This window comes from Populus trichocarpa, chromosome 17, assembly GCF_000002775.5.
Source record: "Populus trichocarpa isolate Nisqually-1 chromosome 17, P.trichocarpa_v4.1, whole genome shotgun sequence".
NCBI lineage: Eukaryota > Viridiplantae > Streptophyta > Magnoliopsida > Malpighiales > Salicaceae > Populus > Populus trichocarpa.
In genome coordinates this window covers 7,951,088-7,963,411 of record NC_037301.2, presented here as the reverse complement: position 1 = coordinate 7,963,411, position 12,324 = coordinate 7,951,088, and positions in this window count along the sequence as shown.

Sequence of the window (12,324 nt, the reverse complement as noted above, 5' to 3'; positions counted from 1 at the left end):
TCCAATTACAATTTATCTGAGGGGCTTGATTACAAAATTGTAAAAACATCCAAAGACCAAATCAGAAATATCCATTTTGATAGGAAGATGGTGCCGTTTCAGAGCACTATTTCATCACATTTCTTCAATGCCGTTTCAGAGCATTATTTCATCACCTTTCTTCAAAGCCGTTTCAGCAGACAGTGGAGCCATTTTAGCAACAAAAACAGCAGATTGCTTCAGTTATGGGACCGTTACAGAAAAGAAAAAAATGCATGCATCGTTGGGCTATAAAAAGCGTGAGAAAGAGAGAACAGGAAGGGAGAACGAGACAACAAAGAACAACAGAGGAGAAAAAAAGAGGGAAACACAGAGAACAGGAAGGGGAAGAAGAGAAAGAAAGGAGAGAAACAGAGAGAGTGACCGTGGGTGGAGAAGAGAAAAAAAACAGAGGGAAAGGGGAAGCAGCACGAGAGGGAGACATAAATGAGCAGAAGGAAATAATGTAAGTAGAGGAAATCGTAGAGACCAAACCAGTGCTGCCATCGTCTTCGTCTTCCTCAGAACCAGTTACTACTGATCGTGAGCCAAAGTTTTAGCATAGTCATTTTCGTTGGTCTCAGTTACCAAGTAAGCTTCTCTCATTTTGCATTTTGATTACAACATACAGTTTTGTTTTCATTGTTGTTGTTTACTGTTCAAGTGAATTATAATTCACTTGAACAGTAAAAAGGAGATTGCATGCATGATTTTTTGCCCAGTCGGGTCACTAGTTTGGGCCAGTGACTTGGTTCAGCCTGCTAGGTCCAGCCCAGCCACATGGGCCGAGTTGGGCCCAATCCGAAAAAAAATTCTTAAAAAAAAATTCTTTTAAAAAATATGTGATTTTCCACAAATATTTTATTGCATTTTAAAATATTGGTTTGTATTTTTATACTGTAAAGATACAAATCCAGTATTAAAATACCTGGTTTTCGTAAAAAAACAAATAAAATAATGAAAAAATGAAAATAAAATAAAATAAAATGTTTTGTTTTCATGCATACAGCCAAGTCTCTCCAAAAAAATAAATCATATTGTATTTTCATATAACAAAGAAAATTTTAAAAATATGTATTAGCATGCATTTTGGCTTTAATAACCAGTTTATTAAAGTCACGAGAACTAGGCCAATATTTTAAAAATTCCAAAAAAATTATTTTGTTTTCTTTTAATATCTGGGGTTATGACCTTATACGTAAGACGTATTCCGGATATTAAATTCTTTTGTTGACGTCAGAATAGTTAGGTTTTACCCGATAAGATAATGATCTCCTTACTGAGGAGAACTTTTCTTAAACCATAAACGGACCAACAACTAGAAAACACGACAAGACCTTAGATTTTATCAGACAATAAAACAATGCAGCCTACCTTAGGTAGGGTGTATTTGGGATGCTAATACCTCCCTTTACGCAACCAGTCCTCGTACCCGATCTCTGAGACCAGTTAGGGTTCCTAGTGACCAAAATACTAGGTGGCGACTCCCATTCCATTTTTCCATTGATAAGAGATAAGAATTCCTTGTCTCCTAGTGTCTTCCCCTATTTTTAGATAGAGATAGATAGATAACAAATTTTTTGAGGGTGGATATTTTCGCTGCAACGCCGCACACGTGCGACAGAATGGCGACTCTACTAGGGACCTTGTGGATTAAGCTTTGTTTTTGTCTGATAATTGTGTTTTGTTTGGTTTGCGTGTTTTCTGTTAATAAGCTTATTTTATTTATTTTCTTACATGCTTTAATTTTTGTACATATATGTTCATGCATTGTATAGAATTGCCTCATACATCACATGCTTTAATTTTTTAGAAAGCACACACAAGCTTCTAAGTTAGATGGCGAATTAACGATCTGCCCTATGACTATTGGTCAGGGTTCAGATGCGTGAAACATCCAATTCATATCTGAGTGCCTGCTTGGTAATGGTGGGCATACGTGCCTTACTGTTCCTTGCAACGCCCCCACACTGTCTTGGAGTAAATGCAAATGTGGTTTTATTTTCTAGCTAAAACAATATTCACACCTCACATACACACAGTAGCTGCACATGGTATATTACAATAAAACAAGCATTATACAACAATGAATACAGCTGAGGAAAAACAAGGCTGCAACAGGTAGTCCCATCAATTCTCACGGCAGAAAAGAAAACAAACCAATATTCACACCTCACAAGCACACAGTAGCTGCACATGGTATATTACAATAAAACAAGCATTATACAACAATGAATATAGCTGAGGAAAAACAAGGCTGCAGTAGGTAGTCCCATCAATCCTCATGGCAGAAAAGAAAACAAACCAATATTCACACCTCACAAGCACACAGTAGCTGCACATGGTATATTACAATAAAACAAGCATTATACAACAACACTCAAGATTCAAGACCTTCAGGGAACAACACAGTGAAGGTAAATTAACAACTAATTCCATCCAAAGGTAAACCATTTAACATTAATAAAAACCAAAGTTACAGTTTAATTTGTAGATAAAATACAACATTAAAAACCAACAATTTCTCATACAAGTATCTTAACTCCCGAAAAGCAGTTTAATATAAATACAACAGTAAACAAATTACTGCAAATGAAAATGCCCGTATGTCTCAACACGAAATGTGGAATAATATAGTGACTCGGAAAAACTTTAGCAAATGGAAACTACTCTTTTTAAAACCGGCATCCCATTATTCTGCAACAATAAAATAAACATGTATAAATACAGTAAGCAAGTGAACATAGTTAATTGATTAACAGTTAAGAACATAAAATAATACCATGTCAGCTAAGCACGTTTAGTGCGTGCATATATTCGTTGCAACCATCTCAACTTCTGCTGCTTATTACCCATATTGGCCTACATTTCTCTTTTCCTTCTTAAACTCAAATACTCCGTAGCAAAGTCGTGAAACTCATCTTCAATTGAAACTCCAGAAATTGAGTGCAGCTCAGCCATCACCTCGCGAATACTACAGCCTTCGTGATCCATATGAACAAACGTGGAATCACTCTTAGTCGACATACTCTCAAGTAGTTGATTGCACCTTGACAGCAGCTGAACACCAATTCTAGACGTTTTCTTCTTTCTACCTCGCCCCTCATAAGGATCTCGTTCTTTTCTTTTGCCACTGCTTTTTGTGTTGCTGCTGCTAGACATATTTATCCCTCCAACCATTCGAGCCATGTCAGTCTGGAAATCTGGAATCACATCTTTCTCCGAATCACTGCTTCCTTCTTCCAAACCAGCACGATCAATGTTGGCATTGCTTGTGCCAAGATCGATATCACTGCCAGTAGGTACTTCTGATGAAGGAGCCCATGCAAACTCTCCAATTGCGACAATGTTGGAATACATTCTGTCAAATTTATTCTTCAAAGACGGTTCAATATCAACATGTCTGTATTTTTTGGCTCTTCTAATTTCCTGCATATAAATAAAATCAAGTAATGAAGGATCAACAATAAAAAATTTTGGTGTTGGAATTTGACAACAATAAAAGAAATTGTTAGGATGACGAGGAATTTACCTGAATTTTTTGTTTCCACCACTCATCGCTAGCTGAAATTGTTCCTAATTCACTATTCCAGCTAACACCAGCTTTAGAAACCAGCTTATTCCATATCCTCCAATCCTTTTTGCATCCATCCCATTTGTTTTTCAATTGTGTTTTAGTGAATGCATGGCCAGTTTGTTCTTTGAATGATGTTATAAGAAATTTCCACCCTGTTTTATCGAAATGAATATTAGGTCTCATTCCCATATCAATGGCCTTAATGCATATATCATAAAATATATGCAACATTTTCTTTGTCCAAGCAGCCTTATTGAAAGATTCAAGACCTCGCATGATATCTTTTAACACATTTAACAAAAGTTTAAAATCAATCAATGATATCAATTACATTGTGGCACATATATAACCGTAGACTCAACCAATACAAAAACAATCAATGTTCTGCATTTACAAAAGCAGTGTGGTTAGCAACAAACATTGACCATGCATTTAGTTTGAATGAGAATGTTCCCGTTACTTCCAAGTAAACTAGAAGGACTTGCAATTTGTAATGAAAACTAATTGAAACCCATTAATTTTCAACTGTCCAGAAAACTCAGTTTCAGTCATGATATTATTTCAATTATCAAGCAAAACATCATTGTCATCATGGCTGTTTGGATGCTCAGAAAACAGAGGGAAAAAAAAAGAGTCAGGAATTTATTTCTAGATTCAAAGTAACATAACTTTCTTTCGCAGCATGCAAACATACAAATGCAAAATCGAAGTTCTGATTTCCTTCAAAAGTAGAAATCAAAATAATCCTACATGACATGCTAACAGGTCACACTCCTTAGGATTTACTATAAACACACGCACAGTAAAGAACTCTACGGTTTATCAAGCAGAAATAACATCAATATGCACAGTGAACATATCAGACCATGAAGAACAATACATAAATGAAATTTGCAAGCATCACATTGTTTCTAGTAAACAAATTTTAATCAAACAGCAGCACTGTAAGCTAGTAGACATCTAAAACCAAACCAGATTTCAACGAAGAACAACACATAATTACGCACAGTACATAAACCATGAAGCAACACAAAAATACAGGTTTTAGCTAAAGTAAAAAATATTGAAGAACACACAGTATGGGTCATGAAGCAATACATAAAAGCAATGAAATTTGCTCAATTAAAAAAAATTGACGAAGGCACTGTAAACAGAAGACAAGCAGCAACAACAATGAAATTTATAGCTCAATTCAACAATTGAAGAACATATAGTAAATCGATCATGCAGCAGCACATACATGCAATTTTTAAGCTAAAAAAAAGTTAAAGATGGAGATAAGGCAGGAACTTACCTCAGTCTCTCTCTTTTAGGTGTTTTCCTAACACGATTCTGCAGCTTTGTTTTGCAAACCGAAACAATAGAGAACCAGAACAGAAATGAGATTTTGAGCTAAATTTTAAACAAAATTGATGAAGATAAGGCATGTACTTACGGGTCTCTCGCTCGTGTGACCTTTCCCAACACGAATCTGTAGCGTTTTTCTGCAATGGTAACAATGGAGGGACAAATCGGTGAAGGTTTGGGTTTTTGATCTTCGTTTGGAAAGAAGAAGGGACAGAGGGGAAGAAGCTTGCTCTTGAACTGACGTCGTTCTGTACGTGGTTGTTTTTGCAAAATTTTGAAACGGGGTTGTTGTAGCAAGAGATGAGAGAGGGGCACAGTCTGGGGAAGGTAGAAAATGGGAGTTAGATCAATGGTGTAACAACCCGGCTTTTCCAAACCCAAAATAACAGTAAATTTTTTTTATATATATATATACCTAACACACATGGTGCCGGTAATCAGCGAACCTGATCCCTCACATCATCAAAACACAATCCATACAATCCACATTTCATTTAAAAGTGAATCTTATATAAACACGTAATATTATGGTTGCATGATTAGAAGTTCATATTAAAAAAATATACATACATAGACATGAGTTTGCATTCCTATCCTACTAATAGCCATTACAAATTTAAACAAAAGGATCTAATAAAAGTTATACATTCAGTACATTGATTCATACAAAATACATTGTGATCTAGAATGCATCTACATGATTCCTTGCAAAAGTAGGTTCCCGTGTATCGGGTTCCCTAGACATCTCGTGGGTGTGACGTCCCTGCAGCAGTACAAAACATTTAAGAGAATGTAATTACTTAATAATAATGATAATGGTAACTAAACGGTCTGGCAGTTAAATGAAGCATTAACATTTATAATTTCCTCATGTACTTGGTATAAACAGCTTGTAGTGCATATAAATGCACCTCTTTTTGCAATCAACCATAATCTTAAACCCGGCTATCCTCTTAAGGCATCATTTGCTAAGGTTAACCGTTCACTCACCCCGGTCATCCTCTTCGGATGTCATTAGCCGAAGCTAATCATTCTTTGTCCCGGCCATCCATTCGGATGCCATTAGCCGAAGCTAATCAATCATTCATCCCGGCCATCCATTCGGATGCCATTAGCCGAAGCTAATCATGTTTTGTCCCGGCCATCCATTCGGATGCCATTAGCCGAAGCTAATCAATCGTTCATCCCGGCCATCCATTCGGATGCCATGAGCCGAAGCTAATCATTCATTTGTCCCGGCCATCCATTCGGATGCCATTAACCGAAGCTAATCATTCATTTTTCCCGGCCATCCATTCGGATGCCATTAGCCGAAGCTAATCAACCATTTGTCAACATTTAAGCGTTCGACAATTTAATATCGGTTCTAACACAATATGGTAATATTCATGTTAAAGTATTTCATTATTCAACGTATGACAAAGGAAGGTGCAAGTCACCTACCTGCTCCACCTGTGGGTTGTTCTTGTCTTGACGATGGTCCAATCCCGACCGCACCACCTAAGACATCAATGATCATAAATCAGTACATTTGTATTTTTGAATCACATTCGTCACCACACTTATTTCAAGAGTTCATATGTTCACATTCAAGTGTTCCACATTTTATACCATCATACAATGAAATTGTTACTAGCATTTAAGTCATTTATGCCTAGGAGGCTTATTATAGAAATCGGCAGGGAGAACTGGTTCGCTGCAGGCTGCCCAATTCGGCAGCGAAAACTGTTTCGCTGCTAGCGCCACATATTCGGCAGCGAATCACAATTTCGCTGCAGCCAACTCAACTTCGGCAGCGAATCGCAAGTTCGCTGCAGAACACGCCACTCGGCAGGGAATTGTTAATGCGCTGCAGACGACACAGTTTCGGCAGCGAATCACAATTCGCTGCAAAACACACAATTCGGCAGCGAATGTTAATTCACTGCAGCCGACACAGTTTCGGCAGCGAATCACAGTTTCGCTGCACAACACACAACTCGGCAGCGAATGCTAATTCGTTGCAGAAGACTCAATTTCGGCAGCGAATCACAAATTCGCTGCAGACAACTCAGTTTCGGCAGCGAATGCTAATTCGCTGCAGCTGACACAGTTTCGGCAGCGAATCAGAGTTTCGCTGCACAACACACAATTCGGCAGCGAATACTAATTCCCTGCAGAAGACTCCGTTTCGGCAGCGAATCACAAATTCGCTGCAGACAACTCAGTTTCGGCAGCGAATGCTAATTCGCTGCAGCTGACACAGTTTCGGCAGCGAATCAGAGTTTCGCTGCACAACACACAATTCGGCAGCGAATACTAATTCACTGCAGAAGACTTCGTTTCGGCAGCGAATCACAAATTCGCTGCAGACAACTCAGTTTCGGCAGCGAATCACAGTTTCGCTGCACAACACACAACTCGGCAGCGAATGCTAATTCGCTGCAAAAGACTCAGTTTCGGCAGCGAATCACAAATTCGCTGCAGACAACTCAGTTTCGGCAGCGAATGCTAATTCGCTGCAGCTGACACAGTTTCGGCAGCGAATCAGAGTTTCGTTGCACAACACACAATTCGGCAGCGAATCACAAATTCGCTGCAGACAACTCAGTTTCGGCAGCGAATGCTAATTCGCTGCAGCTGACACAGTTTCGGCAGCGAATCAGAGTTTCGCTGCACAACACACAATTCGGCAGCGAATACTAATTCACTGCAGAAGACTCCGTTTCGGCAGCGAATCACAAATTCGCTGCAGACAACTCAGTTTTGGCAGCGAATCACAGTTTCGCTGCACAACACACAACTCGGCAGCGAATGCTAATTCGCTGCAGCTGACACAGTTTCGGCAGCGAACCAGAGTTTCGCTGCACAACACACATTTTGGCATGAACACACACCACACATGCTGTAACAACCCCAGCCTATACACTGTCACTAAGTTCCAGCAGAACACACACATTGAAACCATCAATTTCAGCACCTAATCCTTCAACAAAATCCCAGCAGAACACACACATTGAAAACCATCAATTACAGCATATAATCTTTCAATAAATTCCAGCAGAACACACACATTGAAACCATCAATTTCAGCACATAATCCTTCAACAAATCCCAACAGAACACACACATGCATGCTGGCCAACCCCATAGTTAAAGTCAGCCCTCTACCATGATTTGTTATTTCCATTTTATACATTTTTCTTTGTTAGATGTTCTGAAATTGGCTTCATTTCATTTCTGTTTCCTTGTTCTCCTAGTTAATTTCAGTTTCCTTCACAGCTAGCTTAGGTCTTAGGTCAATTTCCTTAGGGTTTTCTTCTTCATTTCCATTTCTAGTCTTAAGGAGAAGAGGAAAGGAGTTTCATAACCCATACCTTTCGAATCTAACTAAGTTTAAGGAAGGTTTGACACTATTCTTTCTCTTCTCCTACTGGTTCTCCTCCTCCTTCTTCCTCTCACATTTTCCAGCTTTCTTTTTCCTTTCCTCTAGGGTCCAATCTTCTCTCAAGGTCTCATCTTTCCCTCACACGTTCACAAGCACTCTCTACTGGTTTGGTTTAGGTTTCTGCTGTGAAAGAGGAAGGGAAGAACGACATGCAGCTGCTGTTTTGGGAAGAGGATGGATCATCCTATCTCTCTCCTCCTTGTATTTATACTCCCCATGAAATGAGGTGGGTTGTTTGGGGGTTGGTTTAGATGTGTTCTTATCCTTGTTTTGGTCTATCTAAAACCGGTTTTACCCCTCCCTCCCAGCTCCTTAAGTTAATTAATTTTTTTTAAAACAAACACTGCGTCGCTGCCGATGCAGACATCGGCAGCGAAAACTGCGTCGCTGCCGATCATGAAATCAGCAGCGAAAACTGCGTCGCTGCCGATGCAGAAATCGGCAGCGAAAACTGCGTCGCCGCCGATCATGAAATCGGCAGTGAAAACTGCGTCGCCGCCGATGCTGAAATCGGCAGCGAAAACTACGTCGCTGCCGATCATGAAATCGGCAGCGAAAACTGCGTCGCTGCCGATCATGAAATGGGCAGCGAAAACTGCGTCGCTGCCGATCATGAAATCGGCAGCAAAAACTGGGTCGCTGCCGATGCAGAAATCGGCAGCGAAAACTGCGTCGCTGCCGATCATGAAATCGGCAGCGAAAACTGCGTCGCTGCCGATCATGAAATCGGCAGCGAAAACTGAGTCATCATTTCATATATATATATATATATACATATATTTTCTCTTGGGTGTTTACATTCTCCCCCCCCCTTTAATATGAATTTTGTCCTCGAAATTTATGGGGTTTCACACTCCATACCTGGTAGTTCAAATAAATCGGGGTACTTTTTCCTCATCTCAGCCTCCCTCTCCCAAGTTTCCTCTTCTATTTGAGCATTTCGCCATAAGATTCTGACGATGGGGATCTTTTTGTTCCGTAGCTCCATCACTTCCTGATCTAGTATCCTTATGGGCCTCATTTCCAGTGTTAGGTCTTCCTTGACTTCTACTGGAACCTGGGGTAGAACTCGAGCGGGATCCACGTCAGCCTTCCTTAACAGGGAGACATGGAACACATCATGGACCTTGGCTAACTGTGGGGGCAAGTCCACTTTGTAGGCTACTGGTCCTACTCGCTGTATGATTTTGAAGGGTCCGATGAAGCGAGGAGTTAACTTCCCTTTCAATCCAAACCGTAACATGTTCTTCCATGGGGCTACCTTCAGGAACACTTGGTCCCCCGTACTGAACTCAAGAGGTCTTCTCCTCACATCAGCATACTTCTTTCTGTCTATCCTGTGCGGCTTTGATGCGATCCCTGATAGTTCTCACTTTCTCCGTGGTGACTTGGACCAACTCCGCGCCATATAACTTCTGATCCCCAATTTCCTCCCAACACAAAGGAGTTCTGCACCTCCTACCATACAAGGCTTCATATGGGGCCATCCCTATTGTGGCTTGGTGACTATTGTTATACGTGAACTCCACCAATGCCATGTGTTCCTCCCAGTTTCCTCCAAATTCTAACACACAGGCCCGTAATAGGTCTTCTAGGACTTGGATGACTCTTTCTGATTGGCCATCCGTTTGAGGGTGAAACGCAGTGCTCATATCCAATCTTGTCCCCAAGGCATGTTGTATGCTCGGCCAAAGTCGAGAGGTGAACCTGGGATCTCGATCCGATACAATGGACACCGGAATCCCATGAAGTCGTACCACCTCATTTATGTAGATCTTGGCAAGCTTGTCCACCGAGTCGGTCATCTTTATAGGCAAGAATAGTGCGGATTTCGTCAACCGATCTACGATGACCCATATCGCGTCATTTCCTTTCCTCCCTTTGGGAAATCCTGACACGAAATCCATGGTGATCATCTCCCACTTCCATTCTGGAATTTGTAATGGTCCCGCGGGCCTTTGGTGTTCAACCTTGACTTGTTGACATATCCCACACTTTGACACATACTCAGCTATTTCCCTTTTCATATTAGGCCACCAATAGAGGTGTTTCAGGTCTCGATACATCTTAGTGCTGCCAGGATGTATGGAGAACTTGGACTCATGTGCTTCTTATAGAACCATTCGTTTGACTGTTTCGTCATTAGGCACGTACAACCGTTGTCCCATCATCAAGGATCCATCATCCGCTACTCGGAATTTCATTTCTGCCCCGGCCTCTACATTCTTCCTAATCTTGGACCCAACCTTGTCATGGAATTGGGCTTGTAGTATCTGTTCCCGATACGTTGGTCGCACCAATAGTTGGGCTACTAACCCACCTCTGGCATAAATGTCCAAATCTGCACCCATCTCTTTCAATTCCGCCAATTGCCGCTCCTTTCCCACTATTAAACTTCCCAGGGTGGCTTTATTTTTACGGCTGAGGGCATCTACCACCACGTTTGCTTTCCCCGGGTGGTATTCTATGGTGCAATCATAATCCTTAATGAGCTCTATCCACCTTCTTTGTCGCATGTTCAACTCCTTTTGCGACATCAGATACTTCAGGCTCTTATGATCAGTAAAAATTTGGGTTCGAGACCCATACAAATAGTGTTTCCATATCCTTAAGGCAAATACTACAGCAGCCAACTCCAGGTCGTGCACCGGGTAGTTCACCTCATGAGTCTTTAACTGTCTTGATGCATAGGCGATCACCTTCCCATGTTGCATCAGAACACACCCCAATCCCTTCCCTGAAGCATCACTATATACCACAAAACCCTCGGTCCCTGAGGGAAGGGTTAACACTGGAGCAGTGGTGAGCCTCCTCTTCAATTCTTGGAAGCTTTTCTCACATTCTTCTGACCACACCCATTTCTTATTCTTCCTAGTTAGCTGGGTCAAAGGGGTTGCAATCAGGGAAAAACCTTCAATAAACCTCCGATAGTATCCTGCAAGTCCCAGGAAGCTACGTATTTCGGTGACCGAAGTCGGTCTTTCCCATTTCAAAACTGCTTCGACTTTTTGGGGGTCTACAAAAACACCTTCGGCTGAAATGACATGTCCTAGAAACGTCACTCTCTTCAGCCAAAATTCACATTTACTCAGTTTTGCATATAATTGGTGATCTCTCAAGGTTTGTAAGGTTTGCCTCAAGTGCTCTTCGTGCTCCTCGAAAGAATTCGAGTACACTAGTATATCATCAATGAATACCACCACAAACTTATCAAGGTATGGTTGGAAAACCCGATTCATCAAGTCCATGAAGAGGGCTGGGGCATTCGTCAACCCGAACGGTAGCACCAAAAATTCATAGTGTCCGTAACGAGTTCTAAATGCTGTCTTTGCTACATCCGCTTCTTTAATCTTCATCTGATAATACCCTGATCTCAGATCTATCTTCGAAAATGCCCTCGCTCCCTTTAATTGATCGAACAAATCATCTATCCGAGGTAACAGATACTTGTTTTTCATTGTTATTTTGTTCAACTGTCGATAGTCAATACAAAGTCTATGGGTTCCATCTTTCTTTCTTACAAATAGGACTGGTGCTCCCCAAGGAGAATTACTGGGCCGTATGAACCCTTTGTCTAACAATTCTTGTAGTTAAGTCTTTAACTCATTCAGTTCTGCTGGAGCCATCCGGTAAGGTTGTTGGGCTATGGGTGGGACTCCAGGAAAAGTGTCTATGGACACCTCTACCTCTCGCTCTGGGGGTAGTCCTGGTAGTTCTTCGGGAAACACATCTGGGAATTCCTTCACCACAGGAATATCCTTCAGTCGTGGACCTTCATCATCAGAGTTTAAGATGTATGCGAGGTATCCCATACATCCCTTTCTTAAAAGTTTTTGGGCTGTTACCACCGATATTAAGGCAATCGGTTTGAGAATTCTCTCTCCTTCAAAAATCATTCTCTCACCCTTAGGGGTTTGGAAAGTAACAGTTTTAGCATAACAATCTATTAGAGCCT